Raw genomic sequence first — 17,966 nt, forward strand, 5'->3', positions numbered from 1 at the left:
TGAAACACCGAGCAGGAGATACACAGTTCCCCTCCATCTTGCTCTGCTTTTGGTCTGCATTAACTGTAATCCCACGGTTGTTTATTTTTCTTGCCACCACCTGGTTGTGCAATTTTGGGCAAGTCACTGTGCTTCAGTTTCCTTATCTATACAATTAAAGGGTTGTCCTCTTTAGCTCTGGCCAGGATTTCATGCTTTTCCCTTTGGTCCTAGGAAGCAAAATGGTTGCCAGCATCTAGACAGCTCATCTTGGACCGTAAACCTACAGGAAGCTGCCATGCTAGAGGGAAACTATTTATAGAGGCTTTTTTGGGAATTCCGGATCTGTTTCTGACTCAGTATGCTCTGAACTTCAGCAAGTCTCTTGGATCTTCCGTTTTCTCACCTGTAAAATGGAGATAAATATCCTCGCTTGCCTACCCTGCAGGGCTATGATGAGACAGTACACTACACTCAAGAAAGTGCCATCCAGGGCAGAAGGTAGCAAATGTCTGGGTGTGTCTGATCAGTCTTGGTCACCAGGGAGAGAGCATCAGGCGGTCCCAGTGGCTGAGGGTCCTCGGCCAGAGCTACTGTGCGTGTTCAGCTGAGGCCAGATGGCAGAAGCCTGTAGGGACAGCAGGATCCTGAGGAGTATCACCTTGTCAGAATTTCTACAGGAAAGTCTCAGGCTTGTGAAATGGGGATGAAGCCAGATTTAGGAATCACTGATCTGGAGATGGGGAAATCTTACTACTTTCTTGATCTCAAATTTTGTTATTCATTGTATATGACGGGCTATCCCTTCTTACCTCTGATGTCTGAAGTGTAGTCCTGACAGGGTAGAGCTTACAGGGGGGTGGTCTTCTTCCATACTTGTCAAGCTTCTCAAGCTTGACAAATAAGCCTTCTGGTCTTGACTCGTGATTTTCTTGCCTATATACTAAATGGAAGAAATCTGGGACGCTAGATTCGTGTTGGACATGAACTTCCTGAGAACTGTACATCTTTTGGGAATGAGGCAAGGTTCGACTTGAGCTTTCTACTGATGGGGATTTAGGCTCTGGTGATTCATTTGCCAACCCAGTGTTGGAATGAATATTCTTCTATCTTAAAGTGTAAACTATTTTTAAATCATAAGCTGACATAATGTAAATTGATTCTTACATCTCTCCTCTGCTGTGGCTGCAGGTTTCTCCCAGGCCCTGTCAGAGTCCTCTTTGAAACACGAACCAGGGCCCAGTTGAACTTTATCCTTTGCCCTTTGGAGTGCTGCAAAGGGCAGGATGTCAGGAGGAGGAGGAGAAAAAGTAGAGGAGCCACAGGACTATGTTTCTACTTATATGGTTTTGTCACTAGTTAGAGTCTGTCTGGAGCTGACACGAGTACAGTTCTGTGCCTAAGGAACAGCTGTGGGTTGAGTTTATGCAAATTGCCTCACAAGTGACAAAGGCTTAGGCTTGGTCCTTCCCTTCATTGTTCGAGGATCCAGTTCCCCCAAGTCTGGGCTGTCTGGGTGTAAACTCAAGCTAGATATTTCAGAGCCACAGTCCCAGGCAGCTGCTATGAAGGACCTCCGAGGAGGTGGCTGGGGTGGAGGTATGCAGAGAAAAAAATGACCCCATCTAAAATATGCGATTCCAAAGGAAAGAAGCAGAGCAAAGGCTCAGGGGGCAGACTGTCTTTTTTGGGGGTCTCACTTTAGTTCTTCAGTGAAATGAGATAAGAACATCTGTTTCCTGCTAAACAGGAGCCACATTCTTTCAGGTAAGAGTGATAATGCTGGGGCGCCTGGGTGGCTCAGTGGGTTAAGCCGCTGCCTTCGGCTCAGGTCATGATCTCAGGGTCCTGGGATCGAGGCCCACATCGGGTTCTCTGCTCAGCAGGGAGCCTGCTTCCCTCTCTCTCTCTGCCTGCCTCACTGTCTACTTGTGATCTCTCTCTGTCAAATAAATAAATAAAATCTTAAAGAGTGATAATGCTGGGGGAACACATTTTTGCAAACTTGCCTTAATCTATTTCTGGGGTAATGGACTTTCACAGCAGCCTCAAGTGCTGCTGTTAATAGCTTCTTGCTCCTTCCAGCAGAAATGCACTAGAGCTGTTTTCAGATGTGTGTTCACTTTGAGGAAAAGAATAACAGAACCTTCTCTGAGAGAGAGAGAGAGAGAATTAAAAAAAAAAAAAAAAAAAGATTAAACCCTTCCTTTAATCTAGCAAGAAAGAAGAAATTACCCCAGTGCATGCCCTACTCCTCTAACCAGCACTATAGGGGAAAAGCTACTTTATCCATGACCAAAAAACATTTAGGACACAGAACCTGGGCTCCAACTCCTCTATATTTCCCGGGCTACTTTAATACAGTGAGCTTTGGACTCCAGGGAGAAAGTCTAAAAATACTAGAGCCTATTTGTTCAAAGGCAAGTTACAAAGATGGGAAAGGCCTGCTTTTGCCTTAAAGGAAGAAAGGAATATAAAATCTTAATGTTTTTATTGTTAAACTCTAAATCAAAGTCAGACCTTGGAATATTGTTCTTTATTTTTATTATAATAGGCTATGTGAAGACATGGTAACACATATTCAAATAGCACAAAAGGAAATATATTGTAAAGGTATTCTCCAGTTCCCTTCCCTGAAGTCATGTCTGATACTCTTTGCTTGCGGATCCTTTCTGGAATGTTCTCAGCATATCAAAGTGTGTGTGTGTGTGTGTGTGTGTGTGTGTGTGTGTGTGAGTGTGTGTGTGCATATTAATAGAGCTCCCTCTCCCTTCATTTAACATGACTACTTAGATTGTGTGCGCAATCTCCTGCCCCCTTGCTTTTTTCATTTTAAAAGATGCCTCAGAGATTATTTCAGATCAGGTCACAGAGCCCAGCCTTCTTCATTTTAATAGCTCTATAGAAGCCCACTGAGGTGTGTATCATAATTCACTTAACCAGCTTTCTACTGATGGGGATTTAGGCTCTTGTGATTCATTTGCCAACCCAGTATTGGAATGAATATTCTTCTATCTTAAAGTGTAAACTATTTTTAAATCATAAGCTGACATAATGTAAATTGATTCTTATATCTCTCCTCCGCTGTGGCTGCAGGTTTCTCCCAGGCCTGGCAGAAAACTTCAGCAGACTATTGTATTTTATTTTTTGAAATATTAACTATAGATCAGAGTGCTGTGCTGATTTCTGGAGGTGGGATTTCCCTCTGGTTTAGTTTAGTTGGTACCAACCTAGCCAGGGAAGAGAGTATGTTTACGCAAAGCTACTAGATCAGTTACTGAGCAAATAAGACCCTTTCTGCTATAATAGTAAGGTCACAAAAGTCATCTTAACAGCCTGAGGAAATCAATTCCAACAATAGTCTAGGAACCACCTCTGACGCAGAGCTTTCTGGATGCACAGAATTTCTGCCTCTGCATTCATAAGGTCATACATATGTATGTACCAGAACTCAGGGCTCCCTAGGGCTCTGGTTTTCAACTCTGAATAAACAGAAATTGGAACACATTTTTAACTAGCAAGCATGTTTTGGGGATGGATAAACAGGGATCGAGCTGCATTGGGATGGTGAGGTACTCCTTCTACCCATCAGATGCAGGCCCATGCGAACATAACCGAGGTCTCCTTTAAAAGCATATCGCTCGGCATCAGGGAAATACAAATCAAAACCACAATGAGATATCACCTCACACCAGTCAGAATGGCTAAAATCAACAAGTCAGGAAATGACAGATGCTGGCAAGGATGCGGAGAAAGGGGAACCCTCCTACACTGTTGGTGGGAATGCAAGCTGGTGCAACCACTCTGGAAAACAGCATGGAGGTTCCTCAAAATGTTGAAAATAGAACTACCCTATGACCCAGCAATTGCACTATTGGGTATTTACCCTAAAGATACAAATGTAGTGATCCAAAGGGGCACATGCACCCGAATGTTTATAGCAGCAATGTCCACAATAGCCAAACTATGGAAAGAACCTAGATGTCCATCAACAGATGAATGGATCAAGAAGATGTGGTATATATACACAATGGAATACTATGCAGCCATCAAAAGAAATGAAATCTTGCCATTTGCGACAACATGGATGGAACTAGAGCTTATCATGCTTAGCGAAATAAGTCAAGCAGAGAAAGACAACTATCATATGATCTCCCTGATATGAGGAAGTGGTGATGCAACATGGGGGCTTAAGTGGGTAGGAGAAGAATCAATGAAACAAGATGGGATTGGGAGGGAGACAAACCATAAGTGACTCTTAATCTCACAAAACAAACTGAGGGTTGCTGGGGGGAGGGGGTTAGGGAGAAGGGGGTGGGATTATGGACATTGGGGAGGGTATGTGCTTTGGTGAGTGCTGTGAAGTGTGTAAACCTGGTGATTCACAGACCTGTACCCCTGGGGATAAAAATATATGTTTATAAAAAATAAAAAATTAAAAAAAAAAAATAAAAAATAAATAAATAAATAAAAGCAACAATGGGAAAAAAAAAAAAAAAAAAAGCTGTAAGCTGGGGCACCTGGGTGGCTCAGTGGGTTAAAGCCTCTGCCTTCAGCTCAGGTCATGATCCCAAGGTCCTGGGATCGAGCCCCGCTTCGGGCTCTCTGCTCTGTGGATAAGCCTGCTTCCTCCTCTCTCTCTCTCTGCCTGCCTCTCTGCCTACTTGTGATATCTCTCTCTGTCAAATAAATAAATAAAATCTTAAAAAAAAAAAAAAAAGCTACAAGCTTCCCATTCAGAGTAGAATTGCCAGAGAAGCTTCATCCTTTGATTTGTTCTTTGATTGATAATGGAAAAAGGAAACAATATTGGGAAGGGGGCAGGCAGTACCTAGGTAGTGAGAAGAACACAGGTTGAGAGTTAGATGACCCGACGTTATTAGTTCTAGTACTGCATGATTTCATTTATGACCAAGTCAGAAAGCACAGGTCCCAGTTAAGTAAAAAAAGGAAATATAATCCTTCTACAGGATTGTCGTGACTCAGGTGTAAAAAGCATCCATGGACCCAGTCTCTCTTTACCTTTCAAGTTTTTAGTTTTCTCTGTGTCAACTTTATTCTCAGTCTCCAAATGGTGTACAGTGGGTGCCAGTAGCCCCTGTCCTGAATCTTCCCAGGCTAAAGGCTGCCAGACAGGGAAACTCCTTTTTCCCTAAGAGTTTAAAAAGGATGACTAAGGATCTAAGGTTGGAGTGCTCTTACCAACTGCTTGGGAATGGATATGGGGTGCTTCTGAATTCATTAATGCCCAAAACAGCCTCTCACTAATGGGCACATGGCTTTGGTTCACTTAATTTCTTATTGTCTAACTTTCTTTCTTCATAAAATATGGTCAGACTTAAATTTTTCTTGTGAACTCCTCCAGTTCTAAACTAATTTCCTTTCTTCCTTGCATCTTTTGCTTTTTCACATTTATTGAACACTTATTCTAGATAGGCAATCTCGTGGTTCCTGTCCTTGACTGTTTGTATTTTTTAATATGTATAAGAAACAGATATGTATCTAAAAACATATGTCATCTGGGGCACCTGGGTGGTTCAGTGGGCCTCTGCCTTCGGCTCAGGTCATGATCCCAGGGTCCTGGGATCAAGCCCCACATCGGGCTCTCTGCTCAGCGGGGAGCCTGCTTCTTCCTCTCTCTCTGCCTGCTTCTCTGCCTACTTGTGATCTCAATCTGTCAAATAAAACACACACACACACAAACATGTCTTCTAATAAATATAAGTATAAAGTGCATGGGGAACACAGAAGAGGGAGCAGTTAGTTGTGACCATAACATCTGAATCTAGTTTGCAACTTGACTAGACTTCTTCAGTGTCCATGGTGCCAATATTAGGAGGCTGGGCACATGGAATAGAAGGGTGAAGTTGGAATTACTGGCAAGGAGGAAAGTTCAGTGGCAAACTCAGCCATGCTTATGTATGGAGTTACTAGAGTCATCTCTGTTATTCCATTGGTAGTGCCCAGAGATGGTTGAGGACAATCTAGAGACAGATCCAAAGGCACTGGCCAAATGAAGAGTGGACAAGTGTGATTTCTGAGCATCAAGAAACTGTTAGGAAATAAATGCTGAAAGATAATTAGGCTATCCTATCTGCAATTAGCTTATAATTCTAATTCTAATAAGAGATTGTCAAAGAACAAAACAAATCGAACTTCATTAAGCCCAACTAAACCACGCCACCACCATCAGTCACACCAGGAAACAGCACAGCGAGTTGTATGAAGTTGGAAATCAGTGGACACAGGGGATTGGAATTTTTTTTTCCCCCTAAAATATTGAAACCTGGAAGAGTCTCCCTTGTGATGGATTGTGTGTTTATACCTGAAGTCAGAGGAATAAATTAGAAGACCTCTTAAAGCCCTAGGGTCCTCACATTTTAATATTTGGCTTTACCTTGATGGCTGTTCTATGAAGTGACTTTACCCCGAATGAAAAATTGCTGCTGTATAGTGGTTGATGCTGATTCAGGAGACATGGGCCTGGGAACTGTTTTAAAGAATACAAAGAGAATTCCATTCGCTCTAAATTGGGACAGAAAATAGCAACCAGAATTATAATATATATATATAATTATATATATATATATATAATTATATATATATATATATTTTCTCCTTGAGCATATTCTCCTTGGGAATGCCAGAAGGCAGCCCAGGGAGGATCAGTACAAAGACAGGAACTGTGGAAACAGAAAGGAGTTAATCAGGGTTGAAAGACTGACTACTCTGACTTCCCTTTCTAATCCAGTTCTCTAAAGCACATTCTTAAGAGTGTGTGTGTATGTGTATGTATTTTATATATATGTATATATATATATATGTATATGTATATATATATATATACATAAAATATTCTTATATATATTATATATTTATATAAAATTCCCTTTTCTAGGCAGAGTTAATTGCAGTTTTATTTCAGAAAAAGGGTGCCTTACTTTACCCTTTAAAGTTCCTTCTAAACTATTGTGAATTTATTAGAATGCCATAGGCATTAAATAGTGTCAGGAAACTGTGTGTTCTTGGTGCTCATGTAAAATGGAGAAAAAAAACTGTTTCAAAGAGAAGAAAAAGAAAAAAAGGGTCTTTCCTATTCAGTGTTTACTTTTCACAGGAATACAAATGTTTAGCATTGTTGTGATTTTCACACTGAAGATGAATGTCAGTTTACTGCAAAGATGTGAATTAATTCTTGAAGTAACTTCAAGAATTAATTGGTAGTCTAATACTCAAAATGAATTTTCAAATGTATATTAGAAAAAGCATGCTGTACTAGGCCCCATGAAGAATGTTAAAGACATTGTCACCCCTGTGTCAGGGGGCTTCTAGGGTAATGGAAGATAAGGTTTAGACTGATGTAGGCACAATATATTCTAAGAGACTTCCAAGGAAAGAAAACTCTGTCAGGATTAATTCTAAAGATGGTAGTGAAATTTAGTATGGACCCTGAAACAAGTGTAGATTTTCTGACAAGAAAGCAAGCAGGGGAGGGTTTCAAGATGGAAGGAGCATCGTGAGCAAAGAGACAGGTGGGAAGCACAAGAGGTAACAGCAGGTTACACATGGAGTGGGTACGACTGACAAGGACTTAACTAGCAGTAAGGAAGGAACAGCAAAAAGCTATGTGGAAATCTCTGGTTCACCTTAGGGGATGGAAAGGGATCGACTCATCAGAAAGCATGGGCTAAATGGCTTTGCGCTGAGTCCTTGCTGCTGGACAATTAATTACCACTGCATTGTGGTAGAAGACGGTAGAAGGACGATAAAGGAGTTAGCTCTCTGGGACCATCAGGGTTCTTATGTTTGAGTCACATTCTAATAATTTGGGGGGCTTGTTCCTCAAGCACAAACTCCTGGTCACACTGCCAACATGAGCTCCCATTCCTCTCCTGTATGATAGGAGTAGTGTCCTTCCATTGAGTATCATCTTTGTCACGTGCTCTGACTTGTGATCACCAACCAAGTAGCTTGAGCTCATAGAATTTAAGCAGCTGTGCTCATGTAATAGGGATGCCAAGGTCAGAGCTAGGACTCAAACTCGCCAGCCATGTGAGTGATCCACCTTTGAAGTGGATCCTCCAGACCCCAGTCAAACCTTCAGATGAATAGAGCCCCACCTGACATAAGACTGAAACCTCATCAAAGACCATAAATAAAAAAGCCAAGTCCTCACTCGATTCCTGAGAAAAAGCAGCAGAGATAAAAATGACTGCTTTTGTTTAAGAAGTCACATGAAATATCCTAAGGATATCAGTGAGATCTCTTTCTTTCCCCAACCCTGTCTGTTCTTGTCCAGTAGGCTCACAAAGTGCCTGTTGTGTTAGGGTTAGAGGTTGGCTTTCAGCTGAGCAAAACGGGATTTCTACTCACCAAGGCTGACTGGGGCACAGCCACTGCTGAGTGCTCAACCTTTTGACAGCAGACCAACCCTCAAGTTCCTGTGATAGCACAGTGCTCCAGGGGAATTAGTTAGCTGCTTACATGGAACCACTTCCATCATGGAAGAGACACACGTTGTTCTTATTAGGGTAGACACTAACTCTGGGTACTGATTTGCTTTCCCTGCCAGAACTACCATTCATTGCCTTAAGGCATGTCTTATTCACTGTCATGGTGCATTAGTTTTCAGTGTCGCATAACAAATTACCTGAAACTTATTGGCTTAAAACAACACTCATTTATTATCCCACGGTTTCTGTGGGTCAAGATTGTGGGCATTGCTTATCTTGATTCTCTGCTGTCTCAACAGTGTGCAAAGTGTAGTCAGTCTGTGTTTTTGTCTGCAGGTTCAGCTAGGGAAGAATCTACTTCTAGTCTCATTTGGCTTATTACTGGCTGTAATCTGGAGGATATCTGAGGTATTAGAGGTTGCATGCCATTCTGTATCATGCGGCTCACTCTATAGGCAGTTCAAAATATGACTATTTACTTTTCAAGGCCAAGAGGAGGATCTCTTTCTCCAGTGTGTTAAGATAAATCTTACATTATGAAATATGATCCTGAGAGTAATATTCCATCACCTTTGTCATAGCTGCAAAGGCCTTTGCATCAAAGGTAACATATTTATAGGTTCTAGAATTAGAATGTGGGCATGTTTGGATAGCTATTACTCTGTCTACTCCAGGGCTTCTAGATGCCGTGACACTTCTCACCATGAGGAGAATAGACCATACAACGAAGAATTCTCTGGCACAAAATATCAATAACATTGAAGGTGAGACACTCAACTTAAGGGTAATTTATTACATGGCATTATTAAGGCATTAGCTGAATATTGTGCTAATAATGATGATTCCCTAAAATTCTCCCAGTCTTAGTGAATGTTGCAGGAAAAGCAAAGAGTTAAGAGTCATCAGACTTATTTTTAAACCCAAGATCGATCATTTATTAAATATCTGGAGGGGGCACATTGGTGGCTCAGTCAATGAAAGTGTCTGTCTTTGGCTCAAGTCATGATCCCAGGGTCCTGGGATGGAGCACAGAGTCAGGCTTCCTGCTCAGTGGGGCATCTACTTCTTTCTCTGCCCCTTCTGCCTGCCCCCAGGTGTGTTCTTTCTTTTTCTCTCAAGTAAATAAATAAAATCTCTTTAAATAAATAAATAAATAAATGAACAAACAAATAAATAAATACATATCTGGAGTACAGAAAATCTAGCCCTAAATCTCAGCTTACTCATTTATAAAATGGAAACCAGGGGCACCAGGGTGGCTAAGTGGGTTAAAGCCTCTGCCTTTGGCTGGGGTCATGATCCCAGGGTCTCTCTGCTCAGCAGGGAGCCTGCTTCCCCCCCCTCTCTGCCTGCTTGTGATCTCCTTCTGTCAAATAAATAAATAAAATCTTTAAAAATATATATAAAATGGAAACAATAATACACTAGCTCATAGAGTTGCTCTAAGGTTTACAAGATCTTATATACCTAAGAGATATTTGTAAGGAGATACACAAAACCAAGATATATTTTATTATTTGGATTACAGGAATTTTAACAAAAATTACATTAGGATATCACATTGTTATTATAGGACTAATAAAAACAGGTCAAAATGTTTACCACTTGATTTTATAGATTTCTTTAACCTATTACATATTGACACAGAAATGACTACCATTTTATAAAAAAAATCACTGATATATTTAATTAGAAGAAAAATCCTAAAACATACACATACATAGAACACAATTATATAAATCATATATATACATGTTATGTATCATTGAAAATCAGTGTTATTTTAACTAAAAAGTTTGGATTCTCTCAACTAAAGACTGGCTTCTTTAAACTCTTTTGCTTCCTTTTGCTTGGTAATATTAGTTTTGATATATACATACATATAATTTCTTTAGGGGATATTGGATATAATAAGTTAACAAAGCCAAAAGGACATGCGTAGTTTTAGGACCACATGTAAAAGAGCACAACAGGTCAAGAAGGTGAGATTCTACAAGAAGATTGTAGAATGTGTGCTTTTTTGACTCAGGATGAAATTTGGTCGAAGGCACACAGGTACACAGTTGCTAGGACTGAACTGTGCAGGCCTCGTCCCTAATTACTTTCACGACAGGCCTCTTTCCTGTCTTACCAATACCAGATTGAAAACAAGACTCAGGCAAACAAAGCCAGTATGAAGAGCAAACCAACTTGTCCTGTAGGGGCTTCAGTTTGGAGAGAAGTTGAGGAAAGGTTGTACAGCTGAAAAGGATGTGATTTAAAAAAGGGTGGGGGTAGAAATTTTCTCAGCCTACATGCTTCTGTACCTATAAACATTATTCTGTCTCCCGTTGACCTGATTCCCTCTCTATCAAAGCAACCTACCTACAGAGCCTACAACACACGAAGCACCATGTTTCTGGGACCCCGACACTCCATGGAGAGTATCTGTGAATTGACATTTTCCACTCTGTGCTCCAGTAATGGTGCTTGTGTTTCACCAAGATCTTGGGGTACCATTGTGAATTTCCCGCCTTTGTTAAGGCAAGTATATTTCAAATGTGCCACTCTTTTGAAGAGGAGGCAGTGTGCACAGATAGATTCCCTCTTCTCCCCTAGGTAATGGTGAATGCACAGTGATATTATTAACTTTTGATGCAAGATTTTTCTTAATTTATGTTCATAGGTGACCCACATCCTTCTTCACCTATAGTGGTTTTTTTTGTTTTTTTTTTTTTTTTATTCAGATAACCCCAAGTCTCTGTCTAGTCTGGAAAATGAAGTGCTCTTTTGAGCACATAATCTTGCTTAGAATATGTAAATCAGCATGCTGTCTGGGCTAGGCATTAAGAATGCCTCTGACTGAGACTGAACAGAATGAAAATCTGGAAGGAGGCTCTTTGGGGCTTTTAACTCTCAAGAGCAAGAAAATTTGATTTTGAAGTTCAGTGTTTTTGAACTTGAATGTTTTTGGACTTAAACTTGCAAGTAAATTTAATCTCTGATATTTTCTCTCTGGGAATTTGATAATAGGAAGCGGTTTATATTGAATCTTGGTCCATCTCTATGTTGGCAGTTTATTATTCAAGTGTCTTCATGTTGGCATTTCATATCATTGCAGGATTTAGGATTTGCTGTTTTGGATAATGTGGCTAGAAGTAACTTGAGAACCAACATAGAGAAGAGACTTTTATTTCCAGCCTTGAGTACACAGTGGAATTGATTTAATTAATCCTCTTTTCTGACCAATTCCAGAATATACTGGACTCAAATCTAAGCTGTGCACAAGTTGTCCCTGGATAAAACACAAAAGAGCAGTGGCTGGCCTTGGGAGAGTGGTCTAATGAAGATGGGAGCAGGGCTCTGCCCTGAAGGCTTACTCTCCTGCCCTGAGAGGGAAAATCTCAGCCCTGGTTGACCACAGGCTTAATGATTAAGCTCAGTAGTTAAGAGAATGAAAAACTAGTGACTGCAAGTAGCAAACACTTCCTGAGGTTTTCTTCCATAAAGAGGGAGCAGAGAAAGTGTTATTCTTTCTCCTTTATACCTTCTACCCCAGCATAAGGAAGGAGAATTCATCATATATTTTAGATATAAATCCTGTATCTTAAGTGTGATTTCATGCTTCCTTTCAGTCTGTGTTTTGATTTTTCATTCTCTTAACAGACTATCACAGAGTAAAATTTTTAATATTAATGAAGCCTAATTCTTTATGGCTCATGATTTTAGCATAATGTCTATGGGCACTTCACCAAACTCTAGGTCATGGGTATGTTTCCTTTTTTTTCTTCTATAAGTTTTATAATTTTATGTTTACATTTATATCTGTGATCTACTTGGAATTAGTTTTTGTATAAATAAGCTTAGGTCAAAGGTCACATTTTTTTCCTGCATACTGGTGTGTAATTGCTCCAGTACGATTTGTTGAAAAGATCCTAATTTATCCATTAAATTTTGCATATCTTTGTCAAAAATCAGATTGCCACAACTGTGTAGGAATATTTCTGGACTTTCTCTTCTGTTCCATTGGTTTGTTTGCTATTCCCTCACCAGTAGCACTCTATCTTTGGTAAAGTGTCAGATTCACTTCCTTCAACATATTTTTTTCTTTTTCCAGAATTGTTTAGCTATTCTAGCTTCTTTATTGTTTCATATAAATTTTTAGAACCAGTTTGTTCTATAAAATATTATTCTAAAAAATGTGGTGTTCTAAGATTTGAGGTTTTTTCCCCCAGGAATATATAGATGAGTTTGGGAAGAACTGACATCTTTATTATATTGAATCTTCTAATCCATGATTATGATATATCTCTTTATTTAGGTCATCATTTAATTCTTCTTTAGAATTTTAAGGATTTTTTTTTAAAGACACATTTATTCAGCGTCATGATCAGACTATTACATTTAGCAATCAACAGCATGGGTGCAAAAAAAAAAAAATCTACATTAAAACTCTTTGTTGGAATGCTTTACACTTTCCACAGAACAGAAACTAAAATAACCTGTTATACAATTAGTCACAAATACAGTCCTCGAGTTTTTTTGCCCATACACATGAGTATTGTCTAAAACATGTCTTCTTTGTAGCAGCTAGGCCCTGCCACCACTGTGCTTGGCTGAGTTCACAAATCTGTTGTAACCTGTAGCTTCCCTGTCACTTCTCTGGCTCTCCTCTCCTGCTAAGCTTTATTTCCTGGCAGTAATTAAAACCTTCTGCCACTGCCATAGCTGCTGCTGCTGCTGGAACCACCATAGCCACCTTGGTTTCATGGTTTGGCGAAGTATTGGCCTCCACCACCATAAGGGCCAGAGCTTCTGCTTCCAAAATTGCCTCCTTTCATGGGTCCAAAATTTGAGGATTGATTGTTGTAATTGCCAAAATCATTATAGCTTCTGCCACCTCCAAAGTTGCGTCCATCATTACCAAATCCGTTATAGCCATCCCCACTGCCACCATATCCACCACCACCTCACCTGCCACCAAAGCCACCTGGACCACTGAAGTTTCCTCTGCGACCAAAGTTGTCATTCCCACCAAAACCACCTCCACGACCACCACCAAAGTTTCCAGAACCACTTCGACCTCTTTGGCTGGATGAGGCACTAGCCATCTCTTGCTTAGAGAGCGCTTTCCTTACTTCACAGTTGTGGCCATTCACAGTATGGTATTTTTGAATGACAATCTTGCCTACAGAATCATGGTCATCAAATGTTATAAAAGCAAAACCCCTCTTTTTGCCACTGCCTCGGTCAGTCATGATCTCAATCACTTCGATTTTCCCCTACTGTTCGAAATAATCTCTTAGATGATGTTCTTCAGTGTCTTCTTTAATGCCACCAATAAAAATCTTTTTCACAGTTAAGTGGGCACCAGGTCTTTGAGAATCTTCTCTTGAGACAGCCCTCTTTGGTTCCACAACTCTTCCATCCACCTGGTGTGGCATTCATGGCTGCATCCACCTCCTCCACAGTGGCATATGTGACAAACCCAAAGCCTCTGGAGCGCTTGGTGTTCAGATCTCTCATTACCACACAGTCTGTAAGTGTTCCCCATTGCTCAAAATGGTTCCTCAGACTCTCATCGGTTGTTTCAAAGCTCAGACCTCCGATGAAGAGCTTCCGCAGCTGTTCAGGCTCTTTGGGAGACTCTGACTTAGACATGACGGCGGTGGGAGGGGAGACTTTAACAATGCTTACTCGGTGGCATCCACGGGCAGAAAGGAATTTTAAGGATTTTTAATAAGAGCTCTTTTTTTCTAGATTTATAACATTGATATTTAATTTTTTGCAACTAGAAATGGTATTGTTTTTAAGTTTCCAATTATTCATTGCTAGTATATGTGATTGATTTTTGTGTGCTGAATTTTTATCCTGTGATTTTATTAAACTCAGTAATTCTGGTAGCTTTCTTGTAGATTCTTAGGGATTTTCCACATAGTTAACTTTATAGTTCTTGAGTCAGGTGTTTTCTCATTTTTCCCTTTCCTCTGTGACTTTCTCTTATTATTATTATTTTTCATTTAACCAGAGTTCTTAAGGGATCATCAGGTTTTACATTAAAAAATTGGATTTCAGAACCTCCCAAGATGGTGATATCTTGGTCAACTCCCTAGGCTGAAACTCCAGACATTTGTTTCTTAAAGGTAAGAGTGAACTGGAAACAGTCCTGTCCTCTCAGGGTGAAGCCTTGTTTGAGTCTTTTTCTTTAAATAATTAAGTTTCTCTTGGTTTGTTAGTGTCCCTAAATGAGAAATTAATTTCTCATTGGGATAAAAATAACATAACTCTCAAATTGTCGTTATTTTTATATAAAGTGGCTGGTATTCAACAGAAAATACCTAAACATACAAGAGGAAAAAAAAAATATGACCAAATCCCAGGAGGGACAACATACTGTAGCTAGGTGAAGTGAAAAAGTCAGATACAGACTTTAACATAACTCTGTTCAGTATGTTTAAGGAAATGAGTGAAAATTTTGAAAGGTGCCAAAATAATAAAAAGTAATAAGTTCCAGAACTTCTGTAACTAAAACAAACAAACAAACAAACAAAAAAACACACCAGTATCTAAGTTTAGGAATTTAATGGATGAGTTAAAAATATATTATTTAGAGTTGAATAGACGATAATAAATTGGAAGACATTTCAGAAGGAGATAGACAGAATGAAGCATGCAGAGACAAAAAGAGGGAAAATGCAAAATAGGGATGCATAAAACTCTCTCTTTTTTTTTTTTTAAGATTTTATTTATTTATTTGACAGACAGAGATCACAAGTAGGCAGAGAGGCAGGCAGAGAGAGAGAAAGAGAATGAGGGAAGCAGGCTTCCTGAGGAGCAGAGAGCCCGATGTGGGGCTGGATCCCAGGACCCTGAGATCATGACCGGAGCCTAAGGCAGAGGCTTAACCCACTGAGCCACCCAGGCGCCCCGCGTAAAACTTTCTAATAAAGGTTTACACCTCTGGGACTCTAGAACGGAAGGAGAGAGGGCAAGAACAGGAACAATAAGAAAGAATTGTTTTGAATTTTCTGTGAAATGTGAAAGACACCAAGCCACAGATTCAAGGCACTATAAATAATAAATAAGACATACAGCACAGTAAATCCACTAAAACGGATGAAAAAGTAAAATCTTTAAAACAGCCAGGAAAAAAAAAATAGTGTATCTAAAAAGATGCAACATTCAGAGTGTCAGCTGACTTCCAACAGAAAGAACGAAAACCAGAAAGAAGAGAAATATCTTCAAAGGATTAAAATAATTCATAACCTAGAATTCAGAGTCCAGTAAATCTCCCCCTCTCATGGAGAATTGAAGACATTTGTATTTAAGCAAAAAGCCAGAATATTTAATATTGAATAAACCATTAAAGGGATCATTTGGATTCAAGGTTTATGGTACCTACAACTCATTAACTTTGGGTCCCTGTTGAAGAGAAACAAAGTTTTGAGTATAAAGTTAAGTTAATTAGTAAACTTTATTGGAATAAAATTAAAGAAATGCTTTAAAGAAAAACCAAAAAAACCTTACAGATGTCCCCAAATCTAAATTATATATTTAAATTAAAGAACTACTAAACATATCTATAATCCTTCTTTTAAATATTTTGCCTGTTGTTTCATTTAGACTACTAGTATTATCAGGAAAATGTGCATCAAATACTCTAAAATATGATTCTTTCGGTTGATATGCATAAAACATCACACACAAATAAGCTTGATGCTTGTATATTACTCATATTTATGTTTCCCAAACAGAAATTCTGATACATTTTACCTCACACATCTCCCATCAAGAAAGAAAATGTGCATGTTTATTTATTATGCTCTAATTTAACCTATTCTTGATAAGAGAAACCATTTGATTTTATTAATAATCATTTAGAACCTAATCTTCCATTTATGATTTTGTGTGTCTGATGAATCAAAGAATTTCCCACATACCAGCTGGTTGTTTGGAGCACTTCAATCTTTTCTTCTTTGTTCTTACTTTATATACATATATTTATTTATTTATTTTTTGCGTAACCACATACTTCCAATGCAGACAGAGCACCATAGGATGTATTCTTGTGATACAACCCTGGTCCTCCAGCTTTGTGTCATGGTACCAGGTGAATCAGCAAAACAGATGGTAGGAATATCCCAAGATGGTTAGGAATTATTTAGCTATATACAGAAGTGACAAAAATAGTCACAAAAATAGATTCCACTAAATCCAAGCTAAATGTCTGTGCAACTCAGCCTTTTCTTAGCTTGTATCCAATCAAGTACTATTTGTTGTGGAAGGAAGTTTGATGGGGAGGAAACATGAGTTTAAGAGTCTATGGTCTTAGCTCATTTTGGCTAAAGCATCCTATTGTGCAAATTTTATAAAAGCATATAATCATGTGGACACACTAGAAAGGGCCCTTACCAGGAAGCTTTTATAAAACTTATGTTTCAATTCCTTCACAGCAGATCAGCTGCTGGGAAAACATCTTCTTCAAGCACAAAGAAACAAAAACGAAAACTTGATTTTAGATGGAAATTCTGACATGCAGGGAAGAATGAAGAAGCAAAAACTGGTAGCTATAAGGATGAGTCTAAGGAGCATTACTACATAAGACAATAAAATTAAGTCAGCTGTCACTTAAAACAGGTATAGAATTAAAGTACATAATAAGAACAGAGTGCAAGTGAGAAGGAAGGAGATGTAGAGGTATGTACTAAAGTACCTGAGTCGTCTTGGAAGAGTGGTGGGAACTAGTAGTGGGGGAACATTCGACTTCAGTAAGTATATGAAGCTTGCTTTATCTACAGAAATCATCGAAAGGATAGTAAAGGAATGTACAGCTACTGAGTTAATAGGAAAATGGAGGGGTGCCTGGGTGGCTCAGTGGGTTAAAGCCTCTGCCTTCAGCTCAGGTCATGATCTCAGGGTCCTGGGATTGAGCCCCGCATCGGGCTCTCTGCTCAGCAGGGAGACTGCTTCCTCCCTCTCTCCCTCTGCCTGCCTTTCTGCCTACTTGTGATTTCTGTCTGTCAAATAAATAAATAAAATCTGTAAAAAAAAAATAGGAAAATGGAATATTAAAAGATACTAGGCAAGATAGGAGAGAAAGAAGAACAGAATGTAGACAAGACAAATAGAAAACACATAATAAGATGGAGATTTAATTGCAAATGTATCATTCATGACTAAATGCAAATGAATTATCCGACACCACTAGAAAACAAAGACTATGGGACCAGGTTCAAACACAGTAATTATGTGCTGCTTATAAGTGATGCACATAAACTAGAAGATGGGGAAAGTTTGAAAGTGAAAGGGTAGGAAGAGATACGTAATTCATATGCCAACAAGAAAGCTGGTCTTACTAGATTAATATCAGCCAAAGGCAAGAAACATTAAAGACAAATTGGGATATTTTGTAACGCTATAATATTAATTTCACCAGGAAGCTGTAATAATTCTAAATGTGTATGCTGTATAAAGCAAATATTAACAAAACGAAAAGGAAAAATAGACAAATCACATTCATAGGGGCATATTTTAGCATACCTTTCTAATGTATAC

The 17,966-nt window shown here is 39.2% G+C and overlaps 1 long non-coding RNA gene and 1 pseudogene across 2 annotated transcripts in view; one reads left to right on the forward strand and one right to left on the reverse strand.

The window, feature by feature from the left end:
- Positions 1-1,508: 1,508 nt before the first annotated feature.
- LOC131831415 (uncharacterized) overlaps positions 1,509-17,966 on the forward strand; it is a 32,403-nt gene continuing 15,945 nt past the window's right edge. Inside the window, exons 1-2 of one of the 2 annotated variants that reach the window (XR_009353641.1) lie at positions 9,109-9,196; positions 14,440-14,554. This is a non-coding gene — a long non-coding RNA (uncharacterized LOC131831415). Of the gene's footprint in view, positions 1,747-9,108; positions 9,197-14,439; positions 14,555-17,966 lie in introns of those variants that run through there. The other variant, XR_009353640.1, reaches the window with a different exon arrangement.
- Positions 12,833-14,135, reverse strand: LOC131831414 (heterogeneous nuclear ribonucleoprotein A1-like; annotated as a pseudogene).

The sequence above is a fragment of the Mustela lutreola genome, chromosome 5 (genome assembly GCF_030435805.1).
Source record: "Mustela lutreola isolate mMusLut2 chromosome 5, mMusLut2.pri, whole genome shotgun sequence".
NCBI lineage: Eukaryota > Metazoa > Chordata > Mammalia > Carnivora > Mustelidae > Mustela > Mustela lutreola.